Here is an 18,939-nt window from a genome sequence, read left to right on the forward strand (position 1 = left end):
GCAGGATGACCAATCCCAGCTACTAGAACGAGGAGTAGGACAAGGGAGAAGGTAGGGGCTGACCTGCATCCACTGAGGGAAGTCCCTTCAGGGGGCAATCAAGGAGGGATAGAAGTCGTGGCCACACCATTGAACACGACTGATGTAAGAAATTTTAAGAAGGAAATGGGAACATTATTGGATGATCCCTTAGGGGTGGCTGAGAGACTAGACCAATTGTTAGGTCTCAGCACATATACAGTCAATTCTGGGTATCCCATTTACCATCGAAGAGAGAGGGATGATCAGATACTCAGGAATGAGAATATGGGAACACCAGAATCAGAATGTGCCCCCCCCCCAGAGATCAGAGATGGCCAAATGTGGATCCCCATTGGGGTCGTCAGCAACCCTTTGGAAGGCAGAATATGAGAGACCTAAGAACCCTAATTATACAAGGAACAAAGGAAGCAGTCCCCCAAGGACAGAATATAAACAAGGCCTCTGAGGAAGAACAAGGAAAAGATGAGTCTCCAACATTATGGATGGAAAGACTGAGAAAGAGCATACAAATGCGTTCAGGAATAGATCCTAATTCAGTGGCAGGGGTTGCTCTCCAAAGGACACAACTTGTGGCTAAAGCCTGGGAAGACATTAGATGGCAACTTGGAAAATCGTCAGGAGAGGGATCAGAGGAGTTCCTTGGAGAAGCCCAGGAAGTGTATGTCTGGAGGGGCACAGCAAAACAGAAAGCAAAAGCTAAGATCCTTGTAGCAGCAGTGAGAGAGGGTTGGAAATTACGAGCTACAACTAAAGAATTAAAAGGGACAGGGCCCAAGGGGCCTCTGGAGAATCAGAGTGCAAGAGAAAGAGAACCTCCTGTGTGTGATCATTGCAACAAGAAGGGACATATCCAGCAATAGTGCTGCAAAAGGACACAGGATGAGAAATCATTCAAGGAAGATTAGGGGAGTCAGGGGCTGTATCTTTCGGGGACCCCACCACCTACTGAGCCCTTGATAAAATTATTAACAGGTCTCCATAAGGAGGAAGTGGAATTTTTAGTGGACACAGGAGCTGAGATGAACACCATTAAAGAACTCCCAACAGGAGTACAAAAAGGGAAGAATCACACATTGGATCATAGGAGCTAAAGGATGCTTTCTGAGCTTGTCCACTAAAGGAAGAACTGAGGGATTACTTTGCTTTTGAATGGGAAGATCCAGAGACAGGGAGAAGACAACAATTAAGGTGGACGGTATTACCTCAGGGATTTCCAGAGTCCCCCAACTTATTTGGTCAATGTTTCCAGAGGGGACAAAACTGTTGCAGTATGTAGATGACTTATTGATAGCAGGAAAAACTGAAGAGGCAGTCCCAGAAGCCACCATACAGACTCTAATTTTTTTTGGAGCAAAAGGACTTAAGGTATCAAACAGAAGCTACAATTTGTGGAACAAGAAGTAAATTATTTAGGACATTGGTTGAGCAAAGGGGAAAAGAAACTAGACCCTGAAAGAATATCTGGGATCTTGGGGACGAAGACTCCAGAAAATAAGAAGGAAGTCAGGCAGTTATTGGGACTTATTGGATATTGTAGGCAATGGGTAGAAGGATATAGCAAAAGGGTAAAATACTTATTAGTTAGAGTAGATCACCTAACCCAATGGGTGGAAGCTTACCCAGTGAGCAGAGCAACTGCACATACTGCGGTAAAGGTATTACTGGAAAATCTAATACCAAGATATGGGGTAGTGGAACATATTGATTCAGATCAAGAGACACATCTTACCTCAAAAATAATTAGGAAACTCTCAGAAACCTTAGGTATTTCATGGGAATATCACACTCCGTGCCCCCCCCAGAGTCCAGGGAAGGTTGAACGAATGAATCAAACACTAAAGCAACAATTAGCAAAGTTTATATTGGAAACTCAATTAAATGTCTGCCTATAGCATTGTGAAACCTAAGGACAAAGCCGCAGAGCAGCACAGGACTCTCCCCCTATGAAATGCTATAGGGAATGCCATATTGGGCCGGGATGCCCATGGGTAACAAACTGATAGAGGATGAGAGCATCCAGAAACCCATCATAGAGATCACCAAAAGGCAACATGAGTTACGGGAGATGGGGATGCTAGATCAAACCCCACCTTTGGGGTTTGCAGTGCATAAAATTAAACCTGGTGATAAGGTACTGATAAAGACTTGGAAAGAAGAAACTTTGTTACCTATGTGGGAGGCCCTTTTCTTGTGTGGCTCACCACAGAAACGGCCACCAGCACAGCAGGAAAAGGGTGGGCACTGTTGCAGTGGGGGTTGTCTATACCTATGCCTGTCTGGCAGAGGTGAGAAATTAATTTGAGGTGGTATTAATTTTATATAAAATGAAATTATTAAAATTAATATTTACAAATTCTTGCCACCCCCAACCAATGTTTAGTTCTTTTGTGCAAATTTATGAAAACAATTTAGAAATATAATATATACAGGGATCTGGTTAATAACTGTCAAAACATTCAATTATAAACTATTTGCAGAGAGAGATTTCCCTTTGGCTTAGTGCTGCTTGGGAACTATGCTACTTGCCCAGCAAGGGCTGAAGTTCTGTGTCTGCTCTAAGGCAGAGGCAACTTATATTACAGGGGAATCAAAGCTTTTCTTATGAGTGTTGTTATTAATTATTAATCACCCTCCCGGGGTTGTGTCATAGCCTGTGCCCAGTGTCCAGACTTCCAGTGGCTGGAATCTTCCGGGCTTGAGAGGGAATTAGGTTAATCTTCCCAGTCTCTGGGGTAGATAGGCTTCTCTAACCTTTTGTTCTCCTGGTGAGGGACCATCTCTGCCTTGATGCTGCGTCTGGATACTACGAGTCCAGGGATGATCAGCTGGCAGGATTCCAGGAACAGGAGGAGAATGTCTGTGCTGGCTCTTGGCATGCTCCCTTCTTCACAGCTAGCAGGCTGTGTGTGTGGGTTAGCAGACAATCCAGGGGTCTGCATCCTGGCTCTCTTGCCAGGCAAGGCTGGGAGTCTGAGCTCCATAGATAAATCAGCTGGCTGGTACACACAGCTGGCTCTAGACTTAGGAGGTTATCCGCTCCTTGTATATATGTATCATGTGCAGGCTTGAATGTGCTCTGCTTCTAAGGTATGCAGACAGATTAACTGCAAACTGAATCAATGCACAAGGTCTGTGCTTTAGTGAGCATGTAGGTATGAGCGGCTGAGTGCTTTGAGTGAAGGTCAGAACTATAGCTGATCCTTGCAGGTGGGTCAGAGAGCTGAATCTGAAACCGAACAGCTGAATCTGAACACGTGGTGCACCTCTGCATCCCTCTTTATAGACTGTGGGCCAAGATTAATGCGCCCTTTGGCCATCAGAGTGACCAATCAGGTTGGCAGTAAGCCAAACTTTACCTTAATAGGCAGGAACTGTTTGCCTGGACTCTCCCAAATATGGGGATCACATGGGCGGACCCCAGGGATACATGAGTTGGGTGTGTGCTTGTTACATAACTTGTTTACTACCAAGGGTCCTGGCAGAAAAACATGTGCAGGCATGCAGGGACATAAGGAAGCTTCTGTTTTTGGGCCTACAGGCCCTCCACGACAGACACGCACCTGGCGAGTGAAAGCACCTGTCCAGGAGTGGCAAGTGACTTCAGAGCCAGGAGAAACAGAAGTGGCACTAAGGAGACAATAAGATAAGCACTGGTGGAATTTCTAAACACTTATCACTCTTAGGGGACTAACTGGGACTTCAGCACCAATACTCAAAACTGGCAACAGGTGTTGAAATTGTTACAAACAGGAGGGAGTCTTTAGTGGGGAAGAATTATTTTTTTAAAAATTATTTTGATTTAATTTGTGACACATATTTCAAGAAAAGCAAAAAAGGCAGTGAGAGGCACCCAAGGAAATACAAAGAGGGCAAGACCAGAGTGGGAACCAGTGCTGCGGCTGAAGAAGGTCTGCCGAGGGCTGCAATCCCTCTGGGCTGTGACCGCCGAGTAACATGGCCCTGACACGACCTCTTCTGCACGTATCTGGGTTAAGCCTCCAAGCCCTGGGACAAGCCCAGAATTGCAGTGAGTGCACTGCTGCAACTCGGAGGGGCAAAATTGTGGCTCAAACACTGGTCACTGGTGTACCATACAATTTATGAGTGCAAAGGACCAAAATTATATCCCTGTTATCACAGGCAAACAGAATACGCCAGATGTGATGAGAAGGGAAAAATCACTTGTTATGATCCAAAGGAAGGAGCCTATCTATGGTGGGTAGAAATAAGGGCAAATGATGAGAAAGGAAAATCGTTAGGAAGAAGCCAAATGACCAACTGCAGCCAACCCCTTTGGGTCACTTTTGATGCTTGCCAAGCTATTGACAACGATGGTGCTTCAAATGGTGGGAATATGGGGAGGAGGCGTTATTATAGTGGGCAAGAAAAATGTATTTGCCCAGAGGATGCTGGCCAATGCCACCGGTATCCTAATTCACCTGCATATGTGATGGAAGCACCTTGGGCGTTAGCCCAGGGAAGAGCCCAGTACTACTATTGGGAGACATGGTGGAACTGTGTGTGTTGGGCCACCTGGAATAAGGGACCAAATTTGTGTGTAGGTCTGAGAGCAGGAGTAAAAAGAGGAATCCCATCAGCAAATTGCACTGCTGAAACCTGCAATCCAGTGATGTAACAATATATGGCACAGAAAAATGGGGGAAAGCAAAGTCCACAAGATATGGAGTCAGAATTGCAGGAAAGGGGTCAGGCCCAGGGGTGATGCTTGATGTAAAAGTCCTACAAAAGGGTAGAGAAGGGAAATCACAACATTCGGTATTTCATTCATTTTATCATGAGGTAGAATCAGGAGTTCAGTATGAGATTCCAACAGCTGCTAAAAATATTTTTGTAGATCTGGCTGAGAGCACTGCAAAATCATCAAATGTAACCAATTGTCATGTCTGTGGAGGTACCAATCAAGGAGATCGATGGCCCTGGGAATCAGTGGAAGTGAACACCTCTGATCCTAACACCTGGAAAGTGGAGAGAGGTAACAGAAAGCAGCAGTGGGTCCTACAAACCAGTATAATTGGAAGGAGTTGCTGGCAGAGACTGGGTGACTAATGGTAGCAAAATCATAAATGGGTGGCCAGCCCCAAGTGGATATGTGGGAGAGTAGCCTATGCTCACCTACCCAAAAATTGGGTAGGATCATGTGTATTGGGAACAATTAGGCCCAGCTTCTTCCTGTTACCTATCTCCAAGGGAGAAAGATTAGGCGTTCAGCTGTACACTGAGACTGATGAGTTAAGAAGGGCCAGGAGGGATCTCCAAATAGGAAACTGGAAAGACAAGGAGTGGCCTCCTGAAAGGATCATTGCCTATTATGATCCTGCAACATGGGCAGAAGATGGATCTTGGGGTTATGGAATCCCAATATATATTCCTAATAGAATAGTTAGACTGCAAGCAGTAGTAGAAGTAGTAGTAAACAAAACTGGAGACGCTTTGAACCTGGTAGTGAAGCAAAACACCCAAATGACAACTGCGATAGATCAAAATGGATTAGCATTAGACTATTTACTACCTCATGAAGGGGGTGTGTGGGAAATTCAACCTAACCAACTGCTGCCTGGGAATAGATGATGAAGGAAATGCTGTTAACCAAATGGTAAAAGAGACAAAGAGAGCTGCTCACGTCCCGGTACAAACCTGGAATGGGATAAACTTAGGGAGCTGGTGGAATAACTTGGGGGCAAGCAATTGGTTTACTAAATTGGCTTTAGTGGGAGGGGGAGTGCTAATTGTGGCATTAATTGTACCCTGTCCCATTCCATGTTTTGTAAGACTGATCACGGTGGTTGTGCAAGGGATGCAGGTAGCCCTTGTACCCCATAACCCAGAAGAGAGAACCAAACCCCAACCTATAATGAGTGTTCAGGTGACAAAAGAAAGGACAAAAGATGGAGAGTTAAACTCTCTAGAGCAAGTAATTGCCAGATTTGAAGCTAAGACACAAATCAATCTGATCAAAAAGCAAATGAGGGATTGTGAGAAATATATATTAGATCCGATCAATTCGTGGCAAGAGGCCACAGAAAGAGAGGAGGGGGATTTTGAAGGGAGCCGCACTCCTTCTTGCACCACCATCAGAAAAGCATGCACTTGGCTTAAGATAACAGAGCAATAAACGCAATAAAAAACTAGAAATGTTGGTGGAGGAGGGAGGCAGGTGGAAGAGGAAGCCTTTGCACACAAGCAAACCGAGGAAGAGCCATACAAAGGACACTGCTAGTTTGGAGTTCATGAAAAGGACACTTGAGGAAGACCCCTTACTTCATCACTGAAGAACACAAGAGGGACCACTGGATAAAAAGAGACATGCGTGGAAGAGACACCTCCCATTCTTGGAACTGATAAGTAAAACCCTACCTTGTCTTAGAATTAGTAATGAGTCTGTAATACAATAGGATCTAAAAAGAGAAGACTGAAAACAAAGGCTGTGCATTAGGGCAGAGCAGAGCCTCCTGGCACACCCAGGCCTATGCATTGCTTAATTCCTGTGACTCTATTGAAAGCCTTATTCTGCATGAACCTAAGTTTATGCCTTTTATTTATGACATTGATAATGTGGCAGAAGTTACAGCCTCTTGCTTCCAGCTTGTGCTCAGGTATCAGAGGGAGTGGCTGTGGCCGAGCTGAGCTTCTGAGTGGTGCCCAAAGGGATCTTCAGTGTGAGTAACTTAACCTTCTTGGGAAGGGAAGAAGTCTCCAAGGGAGCCAAGTGCCAGAGCTTTATTGAAGAGGCAGCAGGGGTCGATGCCATGGGCTCGGAGCTGCAGGAGCGTGGGTCGCGATGCCGCGAGCGGGGCCAAGGCGAAGGTGGGCAGTGAGCAGGGGCCAGGCTGGACGGCAGCTCCCTGCGGCTGCCACAGCTCTGCACCATGGCGGCAGCTTCCTGGGGCAGCCACGGCTCTGCGGGGGTCGGCAGCTAGCAGAGATGCCTGTCTGCAGGAATGCAAGAAGGAGAAATGTAAGGAAGAAAAAACAATAAGCTGTGTAGAAGCTAAACAGCCTTGATTCCCGGAAGCTACAGGAGGAAGCAGCTAAGATAACAGGCCAGGGGGTCATGGGAAAAACAAGACATAAAAGGGAAATGTCTGTTAAAAACAAGTTTGTACATCATTTGCATTATGTTAATGCTCTGTATTACGGTATAAATAGTAGCTCTGGCTTGTAATAAAGGAGGCTCCCGCATGAAACTGAAAGTTGTCACTGCTTTGTCCATTGCTACTGTGCAGCAACAATTGGTGCCCCATGTGAGGAACTTCTGGCCGTGGAAGACAAATGGTGGTAGTGGACCTTGATGTAGCGTAACGAGATGGTGGAGCTGAGCTGTTGATCTGGATCAAATTGACACCTGAACAGGTGAGCCACCAAGAACAATGCAGGGATTCTACTTTGCCCCAGTGGAGTCCAGACATGTTTCTCTACAATGGTGTCTTGGTTCTAGTTAAAATTTCCCAGACACTTAAAATATAGCTAACAGAACCAATACAATAACAGGACACCTTCCCCTCAGCATCTGGCTGGATTCGCTTTCTCCATCTTTTGCCTCTGCAACTCTGCGTGTAGGGTTCCAGACGGCAGCCTTCCATCTCCGCTTGCTGCCTACAAGACGGCAGGATCCATTTGTGAACAGAACATATGCCTTGTCCTCATCAGGAAGGTCACTGTATGGGGGGGCTTCCTCGGCATGGGTCACTGCCGTCTCTTCTGCTGGCATTCTGAAGTCAGTGCCCTCTGGCCAGTTGGTGATGACCTCCACAATGCCTGGGCACTCGAGGGTCCCCATCTGAGCTCTCTGAGTTATCAGAGCCACTGCTGTTGGGTGCTTAAAGAGTTGCGCTGTGCACATCCATGCCCTGCAACAGAGGTAAGTCTTCATCAGTTATTGTCACTATCTTTTCCATAAACTTTTTGACATTTGGCGTTGCTTTCAAGTCTGTGTATAAGTCAATCTCCTGAGGTCTGATTCTGGCCTCAGTAATTTTCCATCTCAAACAGTTCCAAGGCTCTGCTACTTCCAGCAAGAAACCTGCAAAGAGATAAGGCAGGGGAGGAGGAGGGGGGGGGGAGAGAACGGGCCCTGCAAGCTGCTCCACAGGTGGGGTGGGGGGAAGAGGTCTGGCAGCCCCAGCAGCAGATCTTGCCGCTTTTGTCCTTGGCCCTCCAGCTTGCCCAGCCCCCAGCTCATCCACCTGATGGCTGTTGTTTCTTTCCTTTCTTCCCTCTCATTTCCTCGTCCTTCTTCCTCAGTATGAAATCTACTCTGAAAACTTTTAAACTGCTGTTTTCCACAGACTCAGACAGAGAGCAATAACAAGAGAGAAGAAAAGGAAAAAAGGCAGGAGCTAAGCAATGTAAACAAGGCTGTGTGAAGCTATTCAAATGGAAATCGGAAAATCGGACCCCATAGCTTACAAATGCAAACTAACCTAACTCTCTGAAACAACTCAAGCAGACCCATGGATTCCCACCGATCTTTCCCCAATGCACTCATTCCTGGCGCCTCCCCTCAGTCCTCATGACACAAACACCCAGAGGAGCAAGGCAACAAGTCCGACTCTCTCTGTCCCAGGTGCATTCAGCCTCTAAATTCTGGAGATTCGTCAGGAAACCTCTCAGCTGAGGGGTGCGTTCTGCTGGGGATGGGGCGGGTGGGCAGGCGCGATGGTGTGGGGGATGGTGAAGAAGGGTGGATCCAAGACTGCTCACCAAGCTGCAGGAAGTGTGGGGGGCGTGTTCCCTGGCGTGGCCGCTCTGCCGTTTCTTTTTTCTCTCTATGGACTATGACCATCTAACCATATTGGTGAACAAAGAGTCATTTTACCCAGGTGCTCCACTGGTATATGCCAAGAATTGGCGCCTGAACAGTGAATCAGGCATTCGGGTCAGACTGATGAAGGCCAGCAGCGGGAAGGACCACGTTCAAGAGGCCGGAGGGTTGGCAAAAAGGGGCCGATCATCCTGTGAACTTTTTTCATATAGAAAAAATCACCGTTGCTGGTGCCACTGGACCAGAGGCCATCGCTGAAAGAAGGGGGCGAATGCCGGAAGTTCAGAGCTGTAGTTGAACACTCCATGTGATGCAGGTAAGGCCACGTGGAAACGGATGTGGCAGTGTCCCCGCTGACGCATTTACTCTCCAAGAGAGACATTCCGACAGACTTGAATAAGCTCCATGATCTGAGCACATAGGAGGCTAGTGGGACTTTGTATTGGGTCTAGCTGGAGCGCTGGGAGAGATGTGGGAGAGACGCGCTTGGGACTGAGTTGCTGCTGACCGTAGAGCCGCTAAAATCACTCAAATCCACCTGGTGAGACTTAAATCATTGCCTTAGCAGATGAAAATCCTGCCGACAGGTGCAATGGCTGCCACGCGTCACCAGGAACCACCCCTCACCTGCACCTATAATGGCGGCTGCCCATATCCACTCAGTGACACCCTGTAATAGCGACTGCCGATAGCCACCCAGTGGCAGCAAGCTGCGACTGCTTCTCAGTTTGGAAGAGTTTCCTGGACTGCCATACAGAGTGGCTTGGCTGCAGCCATGTCTGCTGTGACAAATCTACCGCTGTGGCGAATCTGCCAGCTGCTGCGGCGCCTTCCTACCGAGATCGGCAGGGTCCATTTTTATCAACCGAAATGCAGCCCCCCCACCGCGCCCCCACATCCCCGCCAACGACAGCATGCGATGCAGGACAGAGACTTTTGCTTTTAACCAGAAATCATGTTAATGAAGGGACAGAGGGACGGAAAGCAGAGAGAAAAAAAGAAACGGCAGAAGCGACCATGCCAGAGAAACTGGAACCTCCCCCCCCCCCACACTTCCTGCGGCTCGGCGGCACTCCAGATCCACCCTTCTTCACTGTCACAGCCCGTCGTGCCCCCGCTCACCCGGCCCATCCTCAGCAGAACACACCTCGCAGCCGAGAGGTCTCCTGCGAATCTCTGGAAGGTGGAGAGCTGAGTTCAGCCCGAACGGAGAGTCGGACTTTTTGCCTTGATTCTCTCGCTGTTTGTGTTGTCATGGGGACTGAGGGAAGGTGCCGGGAGTGAGTGCATTGGGATGGGAAAAGATCAGTGGGGAAAAAAGAATCCATGGGTTTACTTGAGTTGTTTCAGAGAGTTAGGTTAATTTGCATTTGTAAAGCTACAGGGGAATTAGCGCTTCAATAGCTCACACAGCTTAGACCCTGCCTTTTTCCTTTTTTTTTTTTTCTCTCATGTCATGCCTCTGTCTTCAGTGTGTCTTGAGTGAGTCTGAGAGAAAGACAGCAGTTTAAAAGTTTCCAGAGTAGATTTCATACTAAGGAATAAGGACAGGAAATATGAGGGAGAAGGATGGAAAGAAACAACAGTCGGTGAATGAGCCTGGGGGGCTGGACAAGATGATGGGCAGAGGACAACAGCGGTGCTGGGGCTGCCAGCCCACCCCCTCCTTTTCCCCCCTCCCTCCCCCCCGGCTGTGGAGAGGCTCGCAGGGCCCCGTTCTCCCCCCACCTTCTCTGTCCCTCCATTATCTCTTTACAGATTTTTTTTTTCTGCTGGAAGCAGCAAGAGCCTTTGGAACTGTTTGAGCTGGAAAATTACTGAGGCCAGAGTCAGACCTCAGGAGATTGACTTACACATGACTTGAAAACAATGCCAGATGTCAGAAAGTTTATGGAACAGATAGTGAGAATAACAGAGGAGGACTTAGAACCATTTCTGCCCCTGTTACAGGCATGGATGCACACAGGTGCATCTTTTTAGCCACCAGACAACAGCAGTGGCAGTAAGGATGATAGCCAATAAATTCCTGACTGAGGTATTCACCTGTTGCCTTACTGATTAATTCCTTCTACAGACTAGGCAGCAACACCTTTTGCACCCATTGCTCAGTGGCAAAAGAAAGAGAGGGAAATTGCTAGGAAGTAGCAGAGGTGCCAGTGCCATTGACAATGAGTGGAAAATCATACAGACACAGAAAGCACCAAACAGGACAGACTAGCACACTTATTACTAGAACTCAGATGCATTGCCTCTCTCAGCGAGAGCATGAGCACTGAAATCCACATTACAAGTCACCAACCAGATTTTGGACTAGGACAGGGAATGATAGAGCTGATAGCCTACGCCAGTCAACTCCTTCCCCCAATAAATGTGTTCAAACAGATAAGAATACAGCACTATTTTTGAAGGCCTTTTTGATGGTACCATATTTTGGAATCTAGGAGTTTACTGGAGCAGCTGCTAATTGCAATGGAATGAGATTTGTGACAATTCTGATTTTTTCTTTTTCTGAAGAATACCATGGTATTGTTATCTTCTGGAATTTTCTTTGCTTTTTCTTGAATTTTCTTCAGCTGATAGATTTTTAGGGTAAGATAAGTTAAGGCTAAGGGTTTGTAATATGACAATTTTGGGATTTTAGGATATAGGGATATCATGGGATGTTTTTTCTTGGGTTTTTCCCTGTATATCTGGGCATCATTGGGGAAAAAAAAAAGAAGGAGAAAATGGGTTTAGAGGAAAGTAGGATAGCAGAATAAATTTTTTCTTTTTTAGAAATCTCTGTAATTGCATCATACAGGCGAGGCCAGTGGATCTGCTAGCCTAGGCAATGAATATGTCTGCATTTGTTTTTGTATTTGCTTGTGTTTGATCATTTATCTTCACAGGCCTTAAAATAGAGACCAGCCTGATTATGACCAACCTGTTTTTTCCTAAAGTGAGCAGAAGTCTTGCCCAGATGGCAGAATTGTGGCAAGGACTTGAAAGGAGTACTGACATGATGATTATGTGTGTATGGATCATAAGGTTTGGATCATGGTTAATGAATTTGGGTATTTTCACGAGATTCAGTTTAGCACCAGTTGTAAAGGCCAAAGCCCACTCAAATTGGTGCAAGATGGCAACATGGTTATTATCTCTTTGCAACGGCCCTGCAAAAAGATAAGAAACACTGCCTTAAATTCTTAAAGCAAATGAAGAACTGTGGGAAAAGGCCTAATAGAATAGCCTGAAAGTAACATCTAGGGCATATCCTTGTGTTATATTTAGAAGCTTGTAGTTCTTAAGCACAATAGTCAGACACAGCTCATAGCTAAGGAGTGTGATGAGAGTGAATCCAGAACTATGGGAGTCTGAGGAGAAATACTTGACAGCTGATTGATCTGCAAATCTGCAATGTCAATTGACACACAGAGCCAATGAAGACGTGGCACACCTGCACTCTCCTGTGACTGTGATGTTCATCTGGACTTTTGGGTTTTTGAACGAATGACTTACTGTCGCTTGCAGAAATAGCTTTTGGGATTGTTAGCTAAGCTTGGGTTGTTAGCTTGCCAAACTAACTATTCTCTTTCTGATTTTAGCACTATTGATTTGTAGCTGCACCATTCACCCCTGTGTTGAACAGCCTATGTAAAGTTGAAAGATCAGCCCAGGTTGCTCAAAAGAAAGAGAGGGATATGTTGGAGAAATTCTTGCTAGCAGAGGACACAAAATCATAAACATGAGCAACCCGTGCTGGGAGTGTCCTTGAATCCATCTTGGGAGTTAGATACCAGGCACAGGGTGGCTTCCCCCCAACATGCAGCTGCAGGGGGCGGAGTGCAGCTGCAGGTGGGCAGAGTTTAGCCAGCCCCAGAGGCTGACCCTGAGATTGTTATGGTATACTGACCTATCCATGCCTTAAGTGTAACCCTGTACCCTCTGATTGTAACCAATCTTGGTGGAGCACGCCTCTTGCTAGAATGCATATAAGTCACTGTATCATGAAAATAAAGTAGATTATGACCATCTAACCATACTGGTGAACAGAGTCATTTTACCCAGGTGCTCCACTGGTATACGCCAAGAGGGGAGCTGCATTCCAGATGAGAAACAGGCCCTGGCGATCATGGTAAGAAGTGCCATAGCACTCGGTAGATTTGACACAGCATGCACAGCTGCAGTGCTGAGACACTTCACAGCAGTCCCGAAAACTTTTTCAAACTGGGACGCTTTCGCGGCTGCTGCCGCTAAGTGCCTATTGGCAGTCGCCATTACGGGTGCCGGTGAGGGCAGTTCCCGGTCACACACGGCAGCCATTGTGCCTGTTGATGGGATTTTTGTCCACTAAGGCAAGGACTTATGTCTCACCAGGCAGATTTGAGCGTTTTTAATGGCTCTACAGTCAGCAGCAACTGAGTCCCAAGCGCATTTCTCCCACATCTCTCCAGAGCTCCGGCTAGACCCTGATACACACAAAGTCCTCTAGCCTCCAATGTGCTCAGCTCATGGAGCTTATTCCTGTCTGACGGAACATCTCTCTCAGAGAGTAAACACGTCAGCGGGGACAATGCCGCATCCGTTTCCATTGTGGCCTTACCTGTACACTCGGAGTGCCCAGCCGCGGCTCTGAGCGTCCAGCTATTGCCCCACTTCCTCAGTGATGCCCTCCAGTCTGGTGCCATCGTCTGACATTACTTTTCGATTCGAAAATGTCCACAGGGTGGTCGGCACATTTGCCAACCCCGGCCTCTTGAGCGCGGTTCTTCCCGCTGCCAGCCTGCCGCGGTCTGACCCATATGCCTGATTCACTATTCAGGCACCATTTAACACCGGTGGAGCACCTGGGTAAAATGACTCTTGGGTCACCATATGGTCATAGTCCATTTATTTCCATGATGCAGAGACTTATATACTTTCTCGCAAGAGGCATGCTCCACCAAGATTGGTTACATCTAGAGGGTACAGGGTTACATGTAAGGCATGTATAGGGTAATATACCATAACAATCTGGGGCTGGCTACCTCTGCCCACCTGCAGCTGGCACTCCACCCCCTGCAGCTGCATGTGGGGGGAACTACCCAGCGCCTGGTATGTTAACTCCCAAGACGGATCCAAGGATGCTCCCAGCAGAGGTTGCTCATGTTTATCATTTTGTGTCCTCTGCTAGCAAGAATCTCTCCAACAGGCTACAACAACCCCAAGCAGCACTACAAGCTGGGGCCAGAGTGGCTGAGAGCAGGCAGGCAGAGAGGGAGCTGAGGGTGCTGGGAGAGAGGAGCTGAAGAGGACCCAGCAGTGTGCCCAGGTGGGCAGCAGAGCCAATGGCATCCTGGGCTGGCTCAGGAACAGTGTGGGCAGCAGGACAAGGGAGGTTCTTCTGCTCCTGTGCTCAGCACTGCTCAGGCCACACCTGGAGTGCTGTGTCCAGTTCTGATGTTGAGGTGCTGGAAGGTGTGGAGCAAAGGGCAGCAAGGCTGGGGAGGGGCCTGGAGCACAGCGCTGTGAGGAGAGGCTGAGGGAGCTGGGGATGTGCAGCCTGCAGCAGAGGAGGCTCAGGGCAGACCTTGTTGCTGTCTACAACTACCTGAATGGAGGCTGTAGCCAGGTGGGGTTGGGCTCTGCTGCCAGGCAACCGACAGAATGAGGGGACAGAGCATGCTGTGTTTCACCTCATTCACTGTCAAGAATTTCTTCCTCATCTCCACTCTCAATCTCCCCTCTCTCACCTCAAAGCCATTGTCCCTCAGCCTGTCACTCCAAGCCCTTGGCAAAATTCCCTCTCCAACTCTGCTGTAGCACCTGCAGGTACTGGAAGGCTGCTTTAAGGTCTCCATGCAGACTCTTCTTCTCCATCAGAGTTTTCTTCTTCCCAACTCTCCCAGTCTGTCCACACAAAGGAGGCTCTGCAGCCTCTGATCATCTACATTTACCTCTCTCCAGCAGCTCCAGGTCCTTCTTGTGCTGGGGGACCCAGAGCTGGAGGCAGTGCTGCAGATGTGGTCTAAGCAGATCAGAGCACAGGGGCAGAATCATCTCCCTGTGCTCCTGCTTTGGATGCAGACCAACACACAACTGCCTTCTGGGCTGCCAGCAACCAGTGCTGGCTCATGGGGAGTTTTGTCACCAACTGACACCCCGAAGGCCTTCTCCTCCAAGGTGCTCTCCAGCCACTCCTCATCCGGCCTTGATTTGTGGTTGGAATTGCCCTAACCTAGGTGCAGGACCTTTCCCTTGGCCTTGGTGAACATGCTGAAGTTGGTTTAGGCCAAACTCTCCAGCCTGCCCAAGTCCCTCTGGATGGATCCTTCCCAGCAGTGTCTCAACCACACCACACAGTTTGGTGTCATCTCCAGGCCTCAATGCCACTGCCCATCTTGCTGGCAAAGATGTTGAACAGCGCTGGGCACAGTGCAGACCCCTAGGGGACACCACTGGGCACTGCTCTGCATCTGGACACTCAGCCATTGGCCACAGCTCTGAGTGCAGCCCTGCAGGCAGTTCCTTCTCCAGCCAGTGCCCACCCCTCAGCTCCATGCTTTTCCAACTTGGTGACCAGGATGCCCTGTGGGAGAGTGCCAAGCACATTACACAAGTCCAGGAGGATGCCATCAGGTGCTCTTCCCTTCTCCACTGCTGCTGTAACTCCATCACACAAAGCCACCCTGGCCATCAGGCATGATTTGCCCTGGCTGCAGCCATGCTGGTTAGCTCCAATCACCTCTTCCTCACTTCTTATATGCCTTAGCAAGGCCTTCAGGAGGATCTTGCCATGCCATGATCTTGCCAGGCACAGAGGTGGGACCGACAGGCCTATAGGTTCCAGATGCCAAAGGCGCCACCGTCCTGCTGCAGCCTATGCGTAGGGTCCCTGGGCCAGAACCTACAAAATGTGGCAGCCAGCACCTGGGTTGGAGTAAGGCTTTGGCCAGGTCTTGGAGAGTCTACTGCAGGGTGCTCACCTGTGGGGAGAGGGGCAGAGTCAGCCTGGCACCCTGGCACCCAGCCTCTGCTGGCACTCAGCTGCTGCTGGGACCCATCCCTGCCAACACTCTCTCTGCTAGCAACCGTCTGCTATTAGCACCCATTGCTGGCAACCCCACTCTCTCCTAGGACCTACCCCTCCTGCTGCCTGGGCCTTTGTGCTTCTTAAAGCTGGGGCTGCTTTCTGATTGTAACTCAATGTTCAGTTTGGGCACAGAGGGAGACCACCTGGGGTACTTCTGTCAGGAGAGCAGGAGGCTGAGGGCAGACCTTCTGGCTCTCTAGTGCTCCCTGAAAGAAGGTTGGAATGAGCTGGGCCTTGGTCTCCTCTCCCTACTAACAGGTGATAGGATGAGATAAAATGGTCTCAAGCTCCCGCAGGGGTGGTGTAGATTTGGCAGCAGCTGCTTGGCAGCAGCAGAGTTGGAGCTCACTCAGCACTGCCTTCCGGGAAAGGAACCTCTGGGCAAGCACAGCAAGAGGAAACCAACACACATCCAACAGCGACTGCACAGCCTCTTGTGCCACACTGCATTGCCAGGCAAGAGGGACGCCAAAGGTGCCAGCACTCTGCCCGAGCCCCTAACCTCTTCCAGCACCCGCAAACCCTTTGCAGGGTGCTCGCCTGTGGGGAGAGGTGCAGAGTGACCCTGGCACCCACCCTCTCTGGCAATCAGCCGCTGCTAGGACCCGTCCCTGCTAGGACCCATCTCCTGATGCCACACATCCCTGGTGGTACTACATCTGCTAGCATCCAACTCTGCAAGGACCTACCCCTGCTGCTGCCTATCCTTGCTATTGCCCACCCATGCTGGCACCCACTCTTGCCACAGCAGCCTCACAGCACCTCCTGCTCCCCTACACCCAACACCCTGCGCAGGGGAGGTAGACTCCAAGGCTGGGGAATGTGGATGTTGGGTGGCACAGCAGAGACAGAGAATTCAGGAGAACTTTCAGGGTATCCCAGGTGGTCTCCCTCTGTTCACAAACTGAACGCTAAGTTGCAATCAGCAGCTCAGCCCTGGCTTGAGGAAGCACAACGCCCCAGGCAGCTTTCGGAGAGTTTGTACCGTGATCAGCTTTCACTTTCAGTCTCTCTCCGCCTCTCACAGGCACAGGAAGCAGGAAAGCTCCGCTCGGACCCTGCACCTCGCAGCGCAGCCCAGCCCTGCCGCAGTCCCCGCAGCCTTTGGAGGTGGTAGTAGCCCAGCTCCGTTACCTGCTCGGTTCTGGGACATCCCTGATGGGAATTGTGGTAAGGAAGCTTTCAGCTCCATAGCCCTCTGGGGGACAGCAGCAGGCGAGGCTCAGGCTTTCTCCCAGGACGTCTGCACCTCGAAGCGGCAGGGAAGCAGAGGATGAATTTTGCTGGGCTGTAGCTGATATCTCCTGCTCCTTGTGAGAGGTGGAGAGAGGCTGCAAGGGAAGCCTGGGCACGGTGCAAAGTGTGAGCCCTGCCTGGGCCTTTGTGCTTCTTAAAGCTGGGGCTGCTTTCTGATTGCAACTGAGTGCTGAGTTCGGGCACAGAGGGAGACCGCCTGGGGAAGACTTTTTCTTCTGACAAGGAGGCTGAGGGGAGACTTCTGGGTCTCTCTCTGAGAGGAGGTTGGAGTGAGCTGGGGATTGGTCTCTCCTTACTAACAGGTGATAGGATGAGAGGAAATGGTCTCGGGCTCCCCCCAGGGGTTGTGTAGATTTGGCATCAGCAGAGTTGGAGGTCACTCATCACTGCCCTCCGGGAAAGGAACCTCTGGAAAGCACAGCAAGAGGAAACCAACACACATCCAACAGGCTCACAGCCTCTTGTGCCACACTTAATTGCCATGCAAGAGGGATGCCAAAGCTGCCAGCACTCGGCTCCAGCCCCCAACCAGGGAACCCCTGCCAGCACCCATATACTTGTGGCACTCAGCACCGGAGGTGGAGGAATGGCCAGACCAGGACTCACTCATAGGATCCACTCCAGGGTGCTCAGCCGTGGGGACAGGGGCAGGGTGAGTCTGGCACCCAGCTTCTGCTGGCACTCAGCTGTTGCTAGGACCCATCCCTACTAGCACCATCTCTGCTAGGACTCATCCCTGCTGCCACCCCGGCTGACAGCACCCGCCTCTGCCAGGACCTCCCCCTGCTGCTGCCTATCCCTGCTATTGCCCACCCATGCTGGCACCCACTCCTGCCACAGCAGCCTCCAGCACCTTCTGCCTCTCCTGCATCCCAACACTGAGCACAAGGCACATTCCAGCAGTAGACAATGTGGATGTTGGCTGCCACAACAGAGGGTTGGAAGTCAGGATATCCCAGGATATCCCAGGTGGTCTCACTCTCTTCCCACATTTAACATTCAGTATTAATTAGTGGATCAGCCTCAGCTTTCAGAAACAGAAAGATCCAGGCAGATTGTCACAGAGTTAGAACTGTGCCCAGGTTTCATTTTTAGTCTTTCTCCACATCTCACAGTCGCAGGCAGCAGGAAAGGTCAGTTTGGATCCAGCACCTCCGGGCATAACCCACCCCTGCTACATTTCTGACGGCCAGGTGCCAGCAGCCCAGCCCATCACCACCTTCATCCCAGGAAGTTCACAGGCGGATACTGCGGTAAGGACGCTCTCATCTCTGCAGCCTCTTGCCGGCAGCTGCCCGCGACGCTGTCCTGCTGGGGCAGGGGGGAGACAGGCACAGGGGCATGTCCCAGGATGTCTCCACCTTGCAGCAGCAGGGAAGCACAGGGTGACATTTGCCTGAGCCAAGCTCCTGCCCTGGCAGCAGCCATCACAGGCAGAGTGTAGTGGCAGATGGTACTCTGCCCTCCACTCACAGGTGCTGGTACCACTTTTCTCTTCCTCTCTCCTTGCAGATGTCAAGAAGTTCTGTAAGTAGGACCTTGGTGACGCCTTGGAAGGCAGCAGTGGGGAGTCAGGGGGTGCTGGGCTTTCGTGGGGCAATTGTGCTACTTCCTCATCTTCCTTCCATGCTGCCATTAGGTGAGATCGAGTGAGTCAATCCAGTTTCTGTGGTTCAAGAGCCTGCCTGGGTATGGGAAGCTCTTTTATGCTGTGTCAGAGAGAGAAATGCAGCCTGGGGACATTGTGCTTGTCCCCATAGAGGACTGGCGCCACCTCCACTTTCTCTTCAAGCACGTAGCTGTGTAC

This window comes from Pogoniulus pusillus, chromosome 17, assembly GCF_015220805.1.
Source record: "Pogoniulus pusillus isolate bPogPus1 chromosome 17, bPogPus1.pri, whole genome shotgun sequence".
NCBI lineage: Eukaryota > Metazoa > Chordata > Aves > Piciformes > Lybiidae > Pogoniulus > Pogoniulus pusillus.